Source organism: Globicephala melas, chromosome 5 (assembly GCF_963455315.2).
Source record: "Globicephala melas chromosome 5, mGloMel1.2, whole genome shotgun sequence".
NCBI lineage: Eukaryota > Metazoa > Chordata > Mammalia > Artiodactyla > Delphinidae > Globicephala > Globicephala melas.
The window spans coordinates 118,096,681-118,114,226 of record NC_083318.1 but is presented as its reverse complement, the minus strand read 5'-3'; the positions used below and the strand labels follow the sequence as shown (position 1 = coordinate 118,114,226).

General features: G+C 37.7%; 1 protein-coding gene across 3 annotated transcripts in view; it reads right to left on the bottom strand.

The window, feature by feature from the left end:
- Nucleotides 1-17,546, bottom strand: part of RNF150 (ring finger protein 150) — a 288,285-nt gene that overhangs the window by 196,292 nt on the left and 74,447 nt on the right. The window lies entirely within an intron of this gene.

Sequence of the window (17,546 nt, the reverse complement as noted above, 5' to 3'; positions counted from 1 at the left end):
TAATGCAGTACCATGCTCTTTAATATCCTTCTTCAAAATTAAATATCGATTATGATTTTGCAACTTATTTTCAAGCAAGAACTGTTGAGTATTTGAGCCTCTGGACCTTAGGGTTGGTGCTGGGATTATGGTGAAAATGAATGCTTCTTAAATTGAAAACACTATAAAATTCCCAAAGGTAATCTTGACACTTCACTTTATTTCATGTTTTTTAACAGTGAAAGTATCATTTCAAATAAAAAATCCTTGCCAGTAGAGCTCATACCCTAAAAGGTAACCAATTATTTATTGGACTTTCTTTGATACAATGACATTAATTTAGGAAAGATTCAGAAATCAGCAATCAAAAATAACATTAAGATTTACCAAAACCAATATCATTTATTGATATTAAAATATGCCATAATCATTAACGATTACTTGCTTTTTCCACAAGTAATTAGGAAGCATTTGAGTCTAAGAATGGGTGGGCTAGATATTTTCATAGCTATTCTTGCAGTCACCCAAGAGCTAGCTGCATTTTAATGGAGAAGCTGACTATATATAACTTGTGAACACACTGATACCCCCTTAGATAAAAGGTTCTTCAGAAACCACAGAATGCACATAGTTCCTTGAAAAAAAAAGGCAAACATTTTCCCTCGATTCTATCCTGGTTACCTAGTATGTCATTTCCTTGATGATTTATAGAAACAAGCTCTATCCCCTTGCAATTCCAAGTATCTTCCAGATCGTCTCTACTGTTATAGCTTATATTCTCTCAAATACCATTGGAGAGGCTATACAATACACACCAGACATCCTCCTTCACAGACTCAGGGTCAGGCATACAAGACATATGGCAAAACAGCCTCTCTGCACCGCCTTCTTCAGCTCTTGTTCAATTTATGAAAAGCTGTAAATCAGAGTATCCTTTAACTCTTTTCACATTAGTAGTTACAACAAGGAAGATGCTAAGTTCTTCTTTTTCATGTATAGTAGTTTGTATATGTTACTCCCATACTCCTAATTTATCCTTGCCCCTCCCCTTTCCCCTTTGGTAACCATAAGTTTGTTTTCTGTGTCTGTTTCTGTTTTGTACAATATATAGATTCATTTGTATCATTTTTTTTCAGATTCCACACATAAGTGCTATCATACAATATTTGTCTGACTTCACTTAGTATGATAATCTCTAGGTTCATCCACGTTGCTTCAAATGGCAATATTTCATTCTTAATAGGTTTTTTAAATTAAAATTTTAGTGTACAGAAAAGTTGCAAAACATTGCTCTTACTGTTGTTACTGGTTTTATGGAAGTTGGATAACCTTAACACAACATAGAACTGGACTTCACAGTTAGTACTTATTTGGGCAGGAAAAATTACTGGTCATACATCAGCAGATCAGTGAAAGATAATTCCTTCACAAATAATGGCATCAAATGTTAAAGCTAGTCCTATCAATCAATGGAGTGAAAAGGCAAACTACAGAATGGTAGAAAATATTTGCAAATCAAATATCAGATGAGTTAATAGCCAGAATATATAAAGAACTACAATAACAAAAAACCACGTGACTCAACTGAAAAACGGACAAAGAACTTGAATAGACATTCCTCCAAGGATGATATAGAAACGTCCAACAAACATATGAAAAGATGCTCAACTTTACTCATCACTAGAGAAATGCAAATCAAAACCACATTTTCACCTCACATCCACTAGGATGGCAACTATCAACAAAACAAAACAGAAAATAACAAGTGTTGGCGAGGATGTGGAGAAATTGGAATTCTTGTGCACCAACGATGGGAATGGAAAATGGTGCAGCCACTTTGGAAAACAGTATGGCAGATTCTCAAAAATTAAAAATAGAACTATCATATGATCCAACAATCCCAATTCTGGGTATATACTCCAAAGAATTGAAAGCAGGATCTTGATGAGATATTTGCACACCCATGACAATAGCAGTATTATTCACAATAGCCAAGCGGTGGAAGAAACCCAAGTGTCCATTGATGGATGAATGAATACATACAATGTGGTATACACACACACACACACACACACACACACACACTCACACTCATACATACAATGGAATACTATTCAGTCTTGAAGAAAAAGGAAATCCTGTCACATGCTACAACGTGGATGAACCTTGATGACATTATGCTAAGTTGAATAAGGCAGTCACAAAAAGACAAATACTGCATGATTCCACTTGTATGAGGTATCTAAAGTAATTAAATTCATAGGAACAGAAAGCAGAACGGTGGTTTGTAGGAGCGGGGGCAGCGGGGAGGGGAAAATAAGAGTTATGATTTAATGGGTACAGAATTACAGTTTTGCAAGACGAAAAAGTTCTAGAGATCAGTTGTACAACAATGTAGCTATACTTAACGTTACTCAATCGTACACTTAAAAATTGTTCAGTTGGTAAAATTTGTTACGTGTTTTTTTACAATTAAAAACTTAAAAAAAATTATAAACAAAACAAAAGAAAGCACAGTCCTTTTGGCAAGTCTAGGAAACCACAGTTATGAAAAGTCCCTTAGAACCCTATGGCTCCAAAGGCAGGGTTAGTTGCTCTTCATCTGATCAAAGCAACTTTAAGGTAATGAAAGTTATCTTTTACTTTCAACACCTCTCCACAATTTAACTCAAAAAGCCATAGCTCCAATATGTTTTAATAACTCTGAGGTTGTCAGGCACTTTTCCTTCTAAAGCTGAGTGAACAATAAAGGGACAAAACTGAAATCTGCTGAGAGTAGAACTTAAATGTTCTCACCAAGAAACAGATGAATGAATAAATGGGTGAATAAGTTAGTAAGGTGATGGATGTTCATTAGCTAGAGGGGAAGAATCCTTTCACAATGTATATCAAATCACCAAGATGTACACTTTAAGTAGCTTACTATTTTATATGTCAATTATACCTCAATGGAGCTGAAAGTTTAAAAGAAAAAAGGAACATAACTGAAAATGTTTACTTCAAATTAGATGTCTGCTCCGGCTCCGGGGAATGGAGGACCTGGCCCTGGCCCATCTTACAAGTCCTCTTAGTGTGAGCCAGAGGAGAGGTCCTGCTCCAAAGCAGAGGTCCTTTCTGCTGCTAACTGTTCACCTTCACAGCCTTCAAGGTCAGAAACACCCGAGTCCTCAATACAGTTTACTCTAAGAAGAATGCCCTGGAATGCTTAGTAGATGAACGGAGATGAGGACACACAGAAGTTAATTATGCATTTAATATCAAGGCGGAAAAGTGCATGTATTCCTAAGCCCCAAGTGGTAAGAGAAATCTAAATCCCATAAAATGGCACTGTTGCTTCAGGAGATGATACTAGTTATCAGAACATGGCATAACAAGGCAGTGACCCTCATTAACGACTCTCCTCAAGGCTACATCCCCGCACTGATTCATCAGAGTCTGAGTCCAAGTACATGCGATACTCATAATGAAGTATGGATGGCATTCGGTGCTATGCAACTGAACCCTTGAGTCAAAAAGAAAAGATAATAGATATGATAAATAAATAAATATTAAATAGAAATAAATATTAAATATAAACAGACACAAATTTATATATAAATTTAATTTAAAATTAAATGTAAATTAGATATAAAATATTAAAACAACGAAAGCAATGTATTTTGGTATGTACTAAGAAAATAATTTTCAAGATATTTTAACAGTGTCACTTCATTTAACAAGGCTTCTTCTGTGTCTCTTACACGCAAAACATTGTACTAAGCCGTGGGCCAGGCCTGGGGGAACAAGCAAAGCTAAATAACACAACACAATAGGGCAGTTAAAGGAAGAGCTTCATCACTGGGTTGTGTGTAATGATGTCTTAAAAGATAAAAGGTTTAAAAAAAATGAGAATTGAGAGGTGGGTGAAAAGCTGGGAGGGCATTTAGGACAAAGAAAGTAACATAAACAAAGCTGTAAAAGTATCATTGCTGTACTTTATAAGTTTCTGGCATATAATAGGTGCTTGAAAAGATCTATTGAATGAATGAACAAAGATGAAGCTCCACCAGCCTCACTCCCAGCCTTTCACGCTCCCATGCTTTTGGCCTCAACCCAGTATTTAGCACAGATGAATCAGCACCTCATTTATTTCCTGCATACAATTCTTTTATATGACATAAGAAGAAATGCTATATAGCAGGGGTTGAAGAAGAAATTATATACTGGCCGGTTGTCCTTATTTACTCCCATGGAAACAGTACTCTATTTTTAAATTTTTTTTTTTATTTTTGGCTGATTTGGGTCTTTGTTGCTGCGTGCGAGCTTTCTCTAGTTGTGGCGAGCGGGGGCTACTCTTCGTTGCAGTGCGTGGGCTTCTCATTGAGGTGGTTTCTCTTGTTGCAGAGCACAGGCTCTAGGTGCGCGGGCTTCAGTAGTTGTGGTGTGCAGGCTCAGTAGTTGTGGTACACGGGCTTAGTTGCTCTGTGGCACGTGGGATCTTCCTGAACCAGGGCTCAAACCCATGTCCCCTGCATTGGCAGGCAGATTCTTAACTGCTGCGCCATGAGGGAAGCCCCGGGTATTTTTTTTTTTAAAGTGATATTCCACTCAAGGTTTTTTGTTTTTTGGGTGTTTTTCTTTTTTGTAAGTAAGATCACTTCTACTCATCATCTTCCTACTAAATCATCCCTTAGCTTTTTAGAAAGCATAAAAGCTAGTGCCCTAAATGTAGTGCAGATCACTCAAACAGCCAGCATAAATTAAACTACCCTAAGTTAAGTCAATGCTTCATCACTTATAAAGACTAAGAGACCAAGAAGAGTGTTTACAGGGAAAACTTTAAGGTGTGGATAAGCTAATAACAAGAGACATCAATTTCATTAAGAGAATTTGGAAGAAGACAGAAAACATAAACAGTCTGATGAGAATAACAGATCTGCATTTTCCTCTGAAGGAAATGAAATAGTTCAAGGTTTGGAATTTCCAAATTACTTTCAAGGCGTTTAGTCCCAGTTTCCCAATAAAATAATATAATTTATTTTCTTTCTTCATCATGTAAACAGAAGCCTGAACCATTTTTGCAATAGACTGTTAGATCAGAAAAGCATTTTTCCCAAGATAGAAAGTTAAGGAGCTCAAGGCCAAGGACTAAATTACTTCCAGCTGTAAAAGTTGATTTCATTTTTCCTGGGAAAGCTGGTATCAGCGGAATTCAATGCCATTTGGGTAACGTCTAAGAAAGGACTCATCAATGGAAGATTAACAATGCAAATGCTAGTGGGCCCCCTGGACACATAGAGAATTAACCATAGTCTTAAAAAAATTTAAGTTCCCACCTAGATATATCTATGCTAGAGGGATTTACCTTTCAAAACAGCCAACACGCAAACAAGCATATACACTAACAAGCTGAAATATAAATAACTGTTTATTTGCTAAGTTAAAGTACTTATAGTTTATAGAATTTAAATTCTATTTGTAACACATGCAGAGAAGGGACACTCTATCTTGGACCCCTACCCTGAGAAATCTGGGATATCGCGTTAGTCCCCCTGATGCTTCAGGTGAAGAGAATGTTTGTCTGATTTTCAGGTCCCAGAATAAAATTCCCAAAGAGGGAGGATGAAGACTTCTCTCCATCTCTGGGAAACACACTGGAGACAGTTGGGGTGTGTGCTATACACTGGGATATTCCTTAGAACATGACATTTGGTGGCATCAGTTAAATATCTTCCACCTTGTCCAGAGGACTTAGTCCAAGAAATCAAGAAAGAAGGCTGAAAAATTGACAGAGCCGGCAGCTTCTTTTGGTGCTAAAGTCTGAATGTTTGTGTTCCAAAATCCACACACTGGAATACTAACGCCCAGCGTGATGGTGTTAGGAGGTGGGGCCTCTGGGCCGGGTGGAGCCTCATGAAGGGGATTTGTGCTCTTATAAAAGAGACCCCACAGAGCTCCCCAGCCCCTGCTACCAACTGAGGATACAAGAAGTCTGCGACCCAGAAGAGGGCCCTCATCCTATCACGCTGGCACCCTGATCTAGGACTTCCAGCCTCCAGAGCTGAGAGAACTAAATGTCTGTTGTTTATAAATTACCCACTCTGTGGTATTTTGTTACAGGAGCCCGAATGGATTGACATTTGGGGACCTAATAACAGCTGTCCAAAGAATCTCTTTCACATTTGATGGCAGTAAGAGCATAGAAATGACTTAAAACAGTACGAGATTGGCAAGAGGAATCTGGAGAAGCACTGACAATGGCCACAGAAGCAGAAAGAATGAACAGGAATGGGGGCCACCTTTTCCTACTGCGGGCTGAGGGCCTCAAGTGAGGCCCCCAAAACCAGAGGAGGGAGAAGATGACCAGTAGCAAGACGTGGGCAATAGCCAAGCCCTTGGGGAGAAGGGAGGAGGCTCTGGGGGGTGGCTTGAAGGTCTTATGTGGATGACAGATTCAGAGTTCAGGAAGTTGAGCCCCTATAATTGGTACCCAAGCCCACCCAACACACTGTCTACCCTTAGGAAGGATGCAAAAGCCCAAGATGCATCTGTGCAGTGGGTGGGAAAAAAATGTGGGAATAACAGTTTCAGAAAACAAAGTAGAGGTGCTTGGAAAAACTCCCTGCACTTCTGCTTGTGGTTTGCGAACACGTATTGGAGGAAGATATCCCTCAAGAATCTCTTTAGTGAAAAGCAGGTGAAATCCAAACAGGGAACACAACATTATAGACATTGGTATGAAGCAAGAGATAACCTAAGATCAGTTTCAATGGTTAAAGTTAGTGGGTGATTCGCTCAGCAGGGGAGAAAGGGAGAGTAAGTGCAAACAAAGGACGACAGAGGAACTGCACGCAGAAATAATACCCTCACTCAAACCCACGATACAAAAAAATTATACTTCTCACATAAATACAGAGCTGCACCTGGCCCAAAGTCCTCAGATGCCAATATTCTGTAAAATACAATTCGAAACCTCTGACCAGGAGAATTTTTCAAACATATTTCCTTTGTGGGCTGTTTTAGCATAAAAAAAAGTTCCATGGATTACTTTTGCTTGCCACTGGGAAGAAAAATGAAGAAAAAGAAAACCACCACAGAATTAATGGAAAGTACATCACTACTTCTGAGGAGATGCCAATAAGATGATATTTGCTTTAAATCAATTATGTAAGAAAATAGAAAAGAACTGAATAAAGCTTTCAAATGTATAGATTATATTATATAGATGAATTATAGTATATTATATAGATGAATACTATAAGTAATATATGACATTAAAGCCTTGGACCATCTGCAGAGCTACCATGAACTATATCTCAAGAAGTAAGTCTCTGATGAGTGCACTTCATTCTTAGGAAATGACAGGCCCCACAGATAATATAAGATCTAACTTATTTTCAAAGAATGTTTCATGAAGGTATATCTTGATAACTAAAGAATTATGTATATAATTGTAGGTCTCAACGGGGCTCATACTAGAAAGATATCTACTTTCTCTATGAAAAGTCAATGATTCAAGAATATTAAATCATCAGTAAAAATTAAGCAGGTATTTATTGGACATGTTCTGGCAGCTGACATTTGCAGTTCACCTTCCTATAATAAAGTGAGAAAAAAATCAGTAAAACCCAACAACCTCCAGTGAATCAGAGAAATTCAATTTACTTAACAGCATCTTGAAGGAAACATTGTGCATTTGGAGACTGTCAGTCTCACTGCCATAAACTGTTGAGCTTCATTTTATCTAAAGAATTAGATTGTTCAAGACAAACAAAATTTTAAATTAACCAGATTAAACAAAGGGCAATTCAACACCTCCAGGTCTCTCTACTTCGACATCAAATGCCCCTGACATTATTATGAAAGAACAAACTATTCCAAAATTCTGAGGCATTTCAAAAACTGGGTACTTTCTCAAAGTTCAGCTAGTTTCCTGAGTTGGTTTTCTTCCCTTGAGGCTCTTTCTATGCAAGAATGAGATGAGTCTGAAAAAATGCAATTTGGCCCCATGACTGCATTCTTGATTTTTCACTACGTCCTAAAGCAAACAAATCCTAAAAGCTCTAGGACAGCAAAAGATACCAGCAATTGCTACCAGTAACTACAAAACAGAAAACCCAATACCAGAAGATGTAAACCGAAAAATAAAAATCAGAGGCAACTGGTAATTTCTATTGAAGGTAGTGATTCTCATCTCCTGCGCAGATGTTCAACTTCCTTTTCTGATATTCATATATTCACTCTTTCCCTCCATCCTTCACTCCTTCCCTTCCTCTGTGTGTGCTCCGGGCTGGTAGGGATGGCGGTGTCTGTCCTTCTTTCTTTACATCCACATCAAAGGCACATCAGAGGCACACACATAAAGCACTCTCAGGAAAGTTTTTGAAGTCTTTGAACCTTGTCTTCAGCAAACTCTTCCGGGTAAACTGAAAGGAGGGGTAAACATTTCCGGGAAGACTTTGGTAGACTTCTATGACAATCTTTTCTCAGACCAAAATTGCGTTTCAGTGATCAAGTCATTTGGGGGAAATGCTTTGACTTTTTATTGGAAAATACAATCTGAGTATCAGTATGTAAAAAAACATTCAAATATATAAATAATTCCTTTGTGGGTAGTGACCCTGCAAATTAATAACACAGACCCATTTGGAAAAGAAAACTAGAAATCTTCCCAAGATCTGGGTAGGTAACTAGCAAAGAAGAGAGCGCAGGTTTTAAGACACACAAAACCTGGTGTGTTTGTGAAGGAGAGGGGCAAGCCACACAGAGAACTCACTTCTGAGTCTCTCTGATAAAGGCAAGATGTCAGTCCACACCTAAATGACAGCAGAGAAGCGTTTCTAGAAGTTTACTATTAATATGACAATGGGTCACTTTTTTATGCAAGAATTCATTAAGTATTCATCACTCCTACAAATAGCTAAGCAAAAATATTTGTTCCAAAATGCTCAGTAATATTAGAAAGAGGAGGGCCGATTCTAGGCATTCTCTGTCAAATTCACATGATACATGAGGTTTAACATCCTGTGTACAGAAGTTCTGCACAGGGAGACTAAACGTATATAAACACTTTCTTATCAATACATTCTTGGCATCTGAGTCCAGGTTTGGACGTCTATTCTCTTGTGCTGTTAACCAGACTAGCTATGGGTGTTCATGCAGAATTAGATTATTTTAGGAGGGTAGAAAATTGAAGGTTGGAATAAGGGGAAGGGAAGCTACATTGATAGGAATGGCTGAACATTGGTTGGGTGGCTCAGTCACCAGCCGGTTTCTGACTCCAAGGAACACAGTGGCTTGCTTGGTAATCATTCCTTTCTGTATTATGAAAGAGAGTCAAAAGAGGTCATCCTCCAAGTGAAAGTATGTGCAGAAGTGAAAATACTACTCAAGATTCATGGACCACAACCTTGATTTCAGACCCGTAAAATAATCTCCCCATCCTCAATACACATGCAACAGTGTTAAGGTTACCTGGAAGGATCAGAGAGACTCCAAAACAACCAAAATTTGAGAAGCACTTAGGTTCTTTACATTATCTCATTTAAGCCTCATAACATCCTTGTGCGACATGTAGTAGTTTTGAAGTCAATATATTCTGTGGATATCGATCAAGATTTCCTTTTCTTCTTTATGTAAATTAAACACACATATGCAAAGTAACCCTACATATTTCCAAAGGATGCATGCATAATTAAGACGATAGAGCACACATATCATAGAGGATGGCTTTCGGAAGGGGGAAGGAGTGCACATAACATATAATGTTAGCAAAATGCTTTATTAATGATTATGAAATTCATCCCAATAGAATTCCCATTTTACAGATAAGAAAACCAGTAGCTTTGAGAGGTTAAGAAACTTGTACAAAGGCATTTGGCTAAAAAGTGTTGGTTCCAGGAATGCAAGCCATTTTCTGCCTCATTAAGCTTTACTTAAACTCCTAACACTGATGTACTGGACTAGAATTCAACACTGTTAAATCAAAAAAGGAGACTTCACAGAAACATCTTGTCAAATGGAAGGTCACATCAGCCCTTTCACTCACCAATGTGTGCATGCCAGACAAACTGGATGGGCACTTCAAAATCATTTTCTTCAACACAACAAACCCTAAATTAAGTTCAGTGAACCCTTACTAGGGCCTGACTCTGTTCAAACCACTCTGCTTTGGATTCTGGGTTCTAAACATTTCTAAGTCAATGATTTGCCTAATTTCAAGCAATTATGCTGATGTAGTAACCTATGAAGTGTACAGACCCATTATTTTAATCACTTTTATTTTATTTTATTTTTTTTTTGCGGTACGCGGGCCTCTCACTGTTGTGGTCTCTCCCCTTGCGGAGCACAGGCTCCGGATGCGCAGGCTCAGCGGCCATGGCTCACGGGCCCAGCCACTCCGCGGCATGTGGGATCTTCCCAGACCGGGGCACGAACCCGTGTCCCCTGCATCGGCAAGCGGATTCTCAACCACTGCGCCACCAGGGAAGCCCTATAATCACTTTTAGATAAATAATCCCAATAAAGGATTCTCCTAGTCCTCAAGTATAAATATCTTTAGAATATATTCTATAAGAAATTGAAATTCAGATACACCATATTTCTTGGTCAAGGTCTCCACATGGAAGCTTGAGTTGAAATAGATTACAAATGTAAAGGAACAATGATTTAATAGGAAAGCCAAAGAGAAAGGTTAGGAGATATTTAGGAGATGGATAGGAATTGGAACATTTTAAAATTACAAAAATGCTGGCATTAATTATGATCCTAAGATGGGATTCAGTACAACAGGCAAAAGGTTATCAAATACCAGCTTGTTCTGATTGATAGCTGATAAAGTTTTTTCTCTCTTCCTTATAACTTTGGATGGGGGCTGGGGGGAGCTATATGTCTACAAAGGTTTCAAGTGTTGTCTCCTACCTAAACAGATACTAACACTCCTCTTTAAATAGAAGGCATTCTTTTCTGTTACTCACATTTATGGCTGGTCTAGAGTCTATTCTTTGGTTGCCAAAGTTTGGGACAAGTTATATAAACTTGTTATTGAAGCATTCTAGGAAATACACAACCACAAGTCTGGGAGGAAGCTGCAGAGTAGACTTTGCTTTCGTAAAACTGTACTTTACTGACACCCACCAGGGCCAAAATTGAAGTTCCCACTTGATGAGTCATTGGTTCCATATCTTTGGAAGCATGGCGTATGAAGAATTCTTTTCAAACCGCTGACTGCTTCCTCAGCTTCTGAACATCTGTGTTGCTCTGTTCCCATGACCACTTTTATTTTGTATTTTGCCAGCTGAAGATTAATTCAAATCAAAAGGCAATTCATCATGCTCAGTTTTCTCCACATTTATTTCATTGGTAAGGGAATTACTGCCAGAGAGTACAGTCATGTGGCCTCATAATTCCTGGGCCTAGGTAAGAGGAGGTATGTTTGTTATTCCTTACAAACAGATGTAAGGAAAAAAGGAGACATCTTGTTTGTTTCACCTGGTTTTCAGTACATTGTAGGATCCTATCATTCTCTTTGCCTTTTAAACCCTAACTTTTGCCCTAGTCACCAATTTAAAAAAATGGCCTCTCCTTACCCCGCAACTAAAAGAGCACAAAAAAACAAACTCAGTTTTAAAGTCCAGTTCAGAGTTTCTCAGGCTCATGGGGGCACAGTGTGTGTGTGTTTGTGTGTGTGTGCACGCGCGCGTGTGCTTTAATATTTCACAGCTTGCCTACATCTGAAAAAAATTCAAAAAACATAAATGGGGGGTTGGCTTTCTAAAGTCGCTAGTTTTTAGCTATGTTAAAATGCTGTGACAGTATTCTGAACATGTCAAATGCCTTCAACATTTCCTGCTGAAGGAATTTTGACCTCTTCCTGCACTCCCACAGCTCTCCACTGTCAACAGGGTTTTTATTTGCAGCAGAGAAAGGCAGAGGCTGGCCCTGATCTGGGCTGGTAACTCTGAGCACATTCCCAGAACTGATCAAAGATAGACGCACACAAAGATGGAGACTCATGGGATAAACTTTTCATCATAAATAAATAAATCCAAGTAAAATATCAATGGATATTGGTTATAAATCATTTTACCTTGGGGGAAAAAAAAGAGAAAATGGGAGCCAAATAAAGATTTTTTTAAATGCCCAAATGCCCCCAAAACAAAAAAATCATGTCAAATTCAGTTAAAAATAGACACCAGAAACTTCTTTATACAATTGACTTTGTTCTTGCAACATATGCACAAGAATATCTTCCAGGGATCACAGTCAGAGACAAGTAAGGCTACAGACAGACTGTCCCTGAAAAGGGCCTCATCAATCTTTGTTTGGTAAAGGTACCCTGACTCTTTCCATCTCTCCTTCTGTTAAAATTGTATATTGATTTTTCATCGATGAATTGAATGTATCCTATATTTCCACAGGATGTCATTTTTTCTCTTGTCACTCAAAGGTGGTCAAAGCTGTCACTTCTGTAACGCAGAATTACCCAGGAAGCCCCCTACCAGCAATTAACCAGAAGAGAAGCAAATAGAACAATAAGAGGATGATGCCTGAGACACACAAGGTATCACAGAGAGGACCAGGAAAAAACCCAAACCAAGGAGTTGTGACCCACTTTCTGTAGGGTCTTTAAAGAACAAGATCTACTCCGCACCCTACGTTCACTTTCATGGGCTCATTAATCCATGTCATATAAAGCTGTATCTTATACTCCATGGAAAACCAAGTCTTAAACGGAATCAGTGAAATCTACTTACTGTAATACACCATCACTTGGCTGAGAAAGTGTGGGGACGGAGTGGCAGGGTAATTCACAGCAATTGCTACCCAGGAAGCTAAAAGAAGCTGCTGGAGATACAATGAAATGCAAGGTCTCCAATCAGCTATGCTCTGATGGAATGTTACAGATACAATATTTCATATTCATGGACCACTGGGGAACAGAGCCCACAAGAAGACCCATCTTGGCATGCAGCCATCCAGATGGGTCAGAACTGTGTGTGAGTGACAAAGAACTGGCTGTTGTAATTTTGTGAAGATGAAGAAGAAAGTATCTTTGATACATACAGCTTTGTGGAAGCTACCTAGCTATAACAAGATGACGAAAATCAACATAATTCTTCTCTCATCTCTCACGCTCTCTTCTGATAAAAGCTAAGAACCCGGGTAGAAGTAACAGACTTCCAAAATAAAAGAAGCAGTCAGCCCTGATATTCAGCCACAGGCAGCACCAGCCCAACTGTTCATGGTCGGCACCTATTTTGAGAGACAGGTATTATGAGATATTGTCAATAACAGTTGTGCCTCAACTAAGGGATGACAAAAACCTTAGAAGTATGAAGCAAAGGGGAGAATAGGAGAAGCTAGGTATTTCAAGGGTTTATATTTTGCTAATAGTGAAAAAGGAAGTATAGTCTATCATTAAGTACTAGAGATAACAATTGAAAAGTATAGCCAACAAAATCAAGGATAAGGACATTAGTTTAAAAAAATCTTAAGAAATAGATCTAGAGAGAAAAAAAGAAGTGGCACATTTGAGAGGAAAATGGTAAAAATAAGAGCTGTCAGGACAACAGAATTAAGGGATAAAAAGGTTACTGGAAGAGAAAAAATTTTACGAAGGTTTTAACAAGTAAAGGGTTAATTTCAAGTAAAATTTAAAAATATTAGGAAATGTTTTTTTAAATTAAGACATTAAAAAAATTTTAAAATAAGACCACCATCAAAACCCCAATGGATAAGTGGGTAAGAGATTCAAAAATTTAATGAAAGAGGAAATAAAGTAAAAAAAAAAAAACAACATCCCACAAAACCATTGCTAATGACTAAAGAAATACAAATGAATGGAATTATACCAGCGAATATTTCAGCAAAACTTTTTTAAGGGGTCTTCAGGGATGGCGCGTAGAAAATAAGTAAACTCATTCATTGCTGATGACATTATAAATAGCACTTATCTGGAGAGATATTTGCCAATGAGAAGACAGTAAATATGTTCAGTGACGCCCCAGTTGTTATTTATCTACGGATAAATTTTTTAAAATGTGTATGACACACTGAAAACTAACTGTAAACAACTTCAAAGCTTGTAAATAGGGGAAAGCCATGTATATTACAGTATAATTGATATAACTGAATATTATGCTGTCACTAAGAGGATAAATCAGATTTTTAAAAATGAAGAGATTTACAAAATCATTAAAAGTAGAAATATATATGCAAAATATACATATATGTATGCATACATCTACTGAAGTTGTATAGAAATTACTTAAACTTTCTTTCCCTTCCAGTTTTATTGAGATATAATTAACATATAGCACTGCATAAGTTTCAGGTGTGCAGCATAATGATTTGACTTACATACATCATGAAATGACGACCACAATAAATTTAGAAAACATCCATCCTCTCATCTAGATACAAAATAAAAGTAAAACGAAAAAATTTTTCCCCATGATGAGAACTCTTAGGATTTACTCTTAACAACTTTCACGTACAACATAACAGCAACGTTGCTTATATTTACCATGTTGTACATTATAATGCTAGTACTTATTTAACTTATAACTAACTGGAAGTTTGACCCTTTTGACCACCTTCATCCAATCCCCCCTCTCCCCACCTTCCACCTCTGGTAACCACAAATTTGATCTCTTCTTCTATGAGTTTGTCTGCTTTGAAGTATAATTGACCTACAACACTATGTTAGTTCCTGGTGCACAACACAGTGATTTGATATTTCTATACATTAAAAAATGATCACCATGATAGGTCTAGTTACCATCTGTCACCATACAAAGATACTATGTTATTATTGACTGTATTCCCCACAATGTACATTTCATACCTGTGACTATTTTGTAACTGGAAGTTTGTACCTCTGAACCTCCCTCATCTATTTCTCTTATACCCCCTCCTCCTCCCCTCTAGTAACTACTTATTTATTCTCTGTATCTATGACTCTGTTTCTGTTTTGTTTTGTTTGTTCGTTTGTTTTTTAGATTACACATATAAGTTAAATCATATGGTATTTGTCTTTCTCTGTCTAACTTATTTCACATAGCATAATACCTTCTGGGTCCATCCATGTCGTCGCAAATGGCAAGAGTTCATTATTTTTTATGGCTGAGTAATATTCCATTGTGTGTGTGTATACACACACATACATATACATATATTTATATATACACATACATATATATACACACATATATGTATATACACACACATATATACATACACACACACACACACACACACACACTACATCTTCTTTATCCTTTCATCTTTTGATGGTCATTTAGGTTCTTTCCATATCTTGGCTATCATAAATAATGATGCAGTGAAGATAAGGATGATTATCTTTCTGAATTAGTGTTTTCCTTTTCTTCAGATAAATACCCAGAAGTAGAACTGCTGGAGCCTACAGTAGTTCTAGTTTTAATTTTTTGAGGAACTTCCATAGTGTTTTCCATTGTGGCTGCACCAATTTACATTTCCACCAACAGTGCATGAGGGTTCCCTTGTCTTCACAACCTCGCCATCAGTTGTCTTTTGTTGTCTCTTTGTTAACAGCTATTCCGACAGGCGTGAGGTGATATTTCACTGTGGTTTTGATTTGCATTGCCCTGATGATTAGTGATGTTGAGCATCTTTTCATGTGTCTGTTGGTCATCTGTAGGTCTGCTTTGGAAAAATGACTATTCAGGACTTCTGCCCGTTTTTAATCCAGTTGTTTTTTTGATGTTGTTAACCCCTTATCAGATATATTGTTTGCAAATATCTTCTCCCATTCAGTAGACAGCCTTTTCATTTTACTGATAGTTTCCTTTGCTGTGCAAAAGCTTTTTAGTTTGATATAGTCCCATTTGCTCATTTTTGTTTTTGTTTACCTTGCCCAAGGAGACAGATGCAAAAAAATATTGCCAAGACGGATGTCAAAGAATGTACCACCTATGTTTTCTTCTATGGTTTCAGGTCTTACATTTAAGTCTTTAAGCCATTTTGAGTTTATTTTTGTATAGAGTGTGAGAAAGTTACCAAAATTACTTTTAAATTTATAAATATTATGCTGCCATTAAAAAGATATATATACACATATATATGTATATATAAAGAAATATGGAGAAGTATTTACAAAAATATTAAAAGTCAAAAGATACATACATACACGCATAATATAGTGCAATTATATATACTTATTTTGTAAGTTTGAAACAGAAGGGAGCACAAAGAAATGAAACTAGTTGTGGCATCTGGAATGTTTATTATGGGTAAATATTTTTATAATTACAATTCAATTTTCCCCTCTTTTTTATTATATAGGTAGATTTAAGAGAACCCAGAGAAAAGCATTTTCCAATCGACATATTCTAGACTGTAAGAAACCCCAGAAGAAATTATGAGTTTTTAGACCTAGACTGCACAGAAAGGGAGTTATGAAAGATCACTCATATTTGACTTGTATAAGAATCCCTCTCAGTGAGAAAATATTCAAGACAAAACTCAGCCCTTAAAATTTTCCTTTCTCTCTAGAAATATGTGACTCTAAAACTGATGAGTGTAATACTCGATGGTGGTAGATCTGATGTCTCTGCAGAGAGAGAATTCTTCTCACTGGCAATGAGCAAACTTATGTGTGTAATAATTACATACAAATGTACACACACATATATACATACACATGCACTATACATTCACACACACACTCAGTGAATGGCAACCTTTTAAGGTAAATAGACATTGTTAGATAATAGAGTGTATATTCGGGAGAGCTTTTCTGAAAGTGTCAGAGCTCCATGTCATGCCTCTCCCTGCCCTAGCCACTGGCTTAGGGCTTTGACCTTGCTGTTCTTCCCATCTAGAACACTATTTTCCTCATATATTCACACGGCCCAGCCAGAAGTTATATGAAAAATATTAAACAACTGGCATACTTTTGGGAAACAACCAATTAGTCCAAACATCTGGCCAAGCAGAAGGATGCTGGGTGTAAAATCTGTGAAGCTATACAGGCGCCTCCCCACTGCATGCCAGCCTCCGTGCCCTCGCTCCCTTCAGATCTGGGCTCAAATATCATCTCTTGGAGAGGTATTCCCTGAGAGCCCTATCTAAAGGAGCATCCCAGTCATTATCTTGTGACCCTACCTTCCTTTTCTTTCCAATAGCATTTATCATTACCTGCCCATGTATATTATGTATTTCTCTGTCAAACTTTCTATTGTCTGTATTTCTCCTATTATGTAAGTTACAAGAGGGCAGGGGCCTTGCCTGCTCTTCTCAAGGTTTCCTGTGATCTCCGCTTGCTAAATCCAATGGTCAATTCTTACTTCTCATCTTCGAGTTCTCATGAGCAGTTGACCACCCTTTCTTCTTTGAACCCCTTCCCCCCTAAGCTCTAGAACACCAAGAGTGCTTAATTTGCTGCTTCTCAATCACCCTCTCATCTCCCTGACCTCTAAGACTGGCTGGAGCACCCCTGGGCTCAGTCCTTGGTGTTCTTAGCAAGAACCACAGCTTTAAATAACACCTATATGCTGATGACTCGCAAATTTCGACCTTCAGCCTGAGTTCTAGACTCATCTATC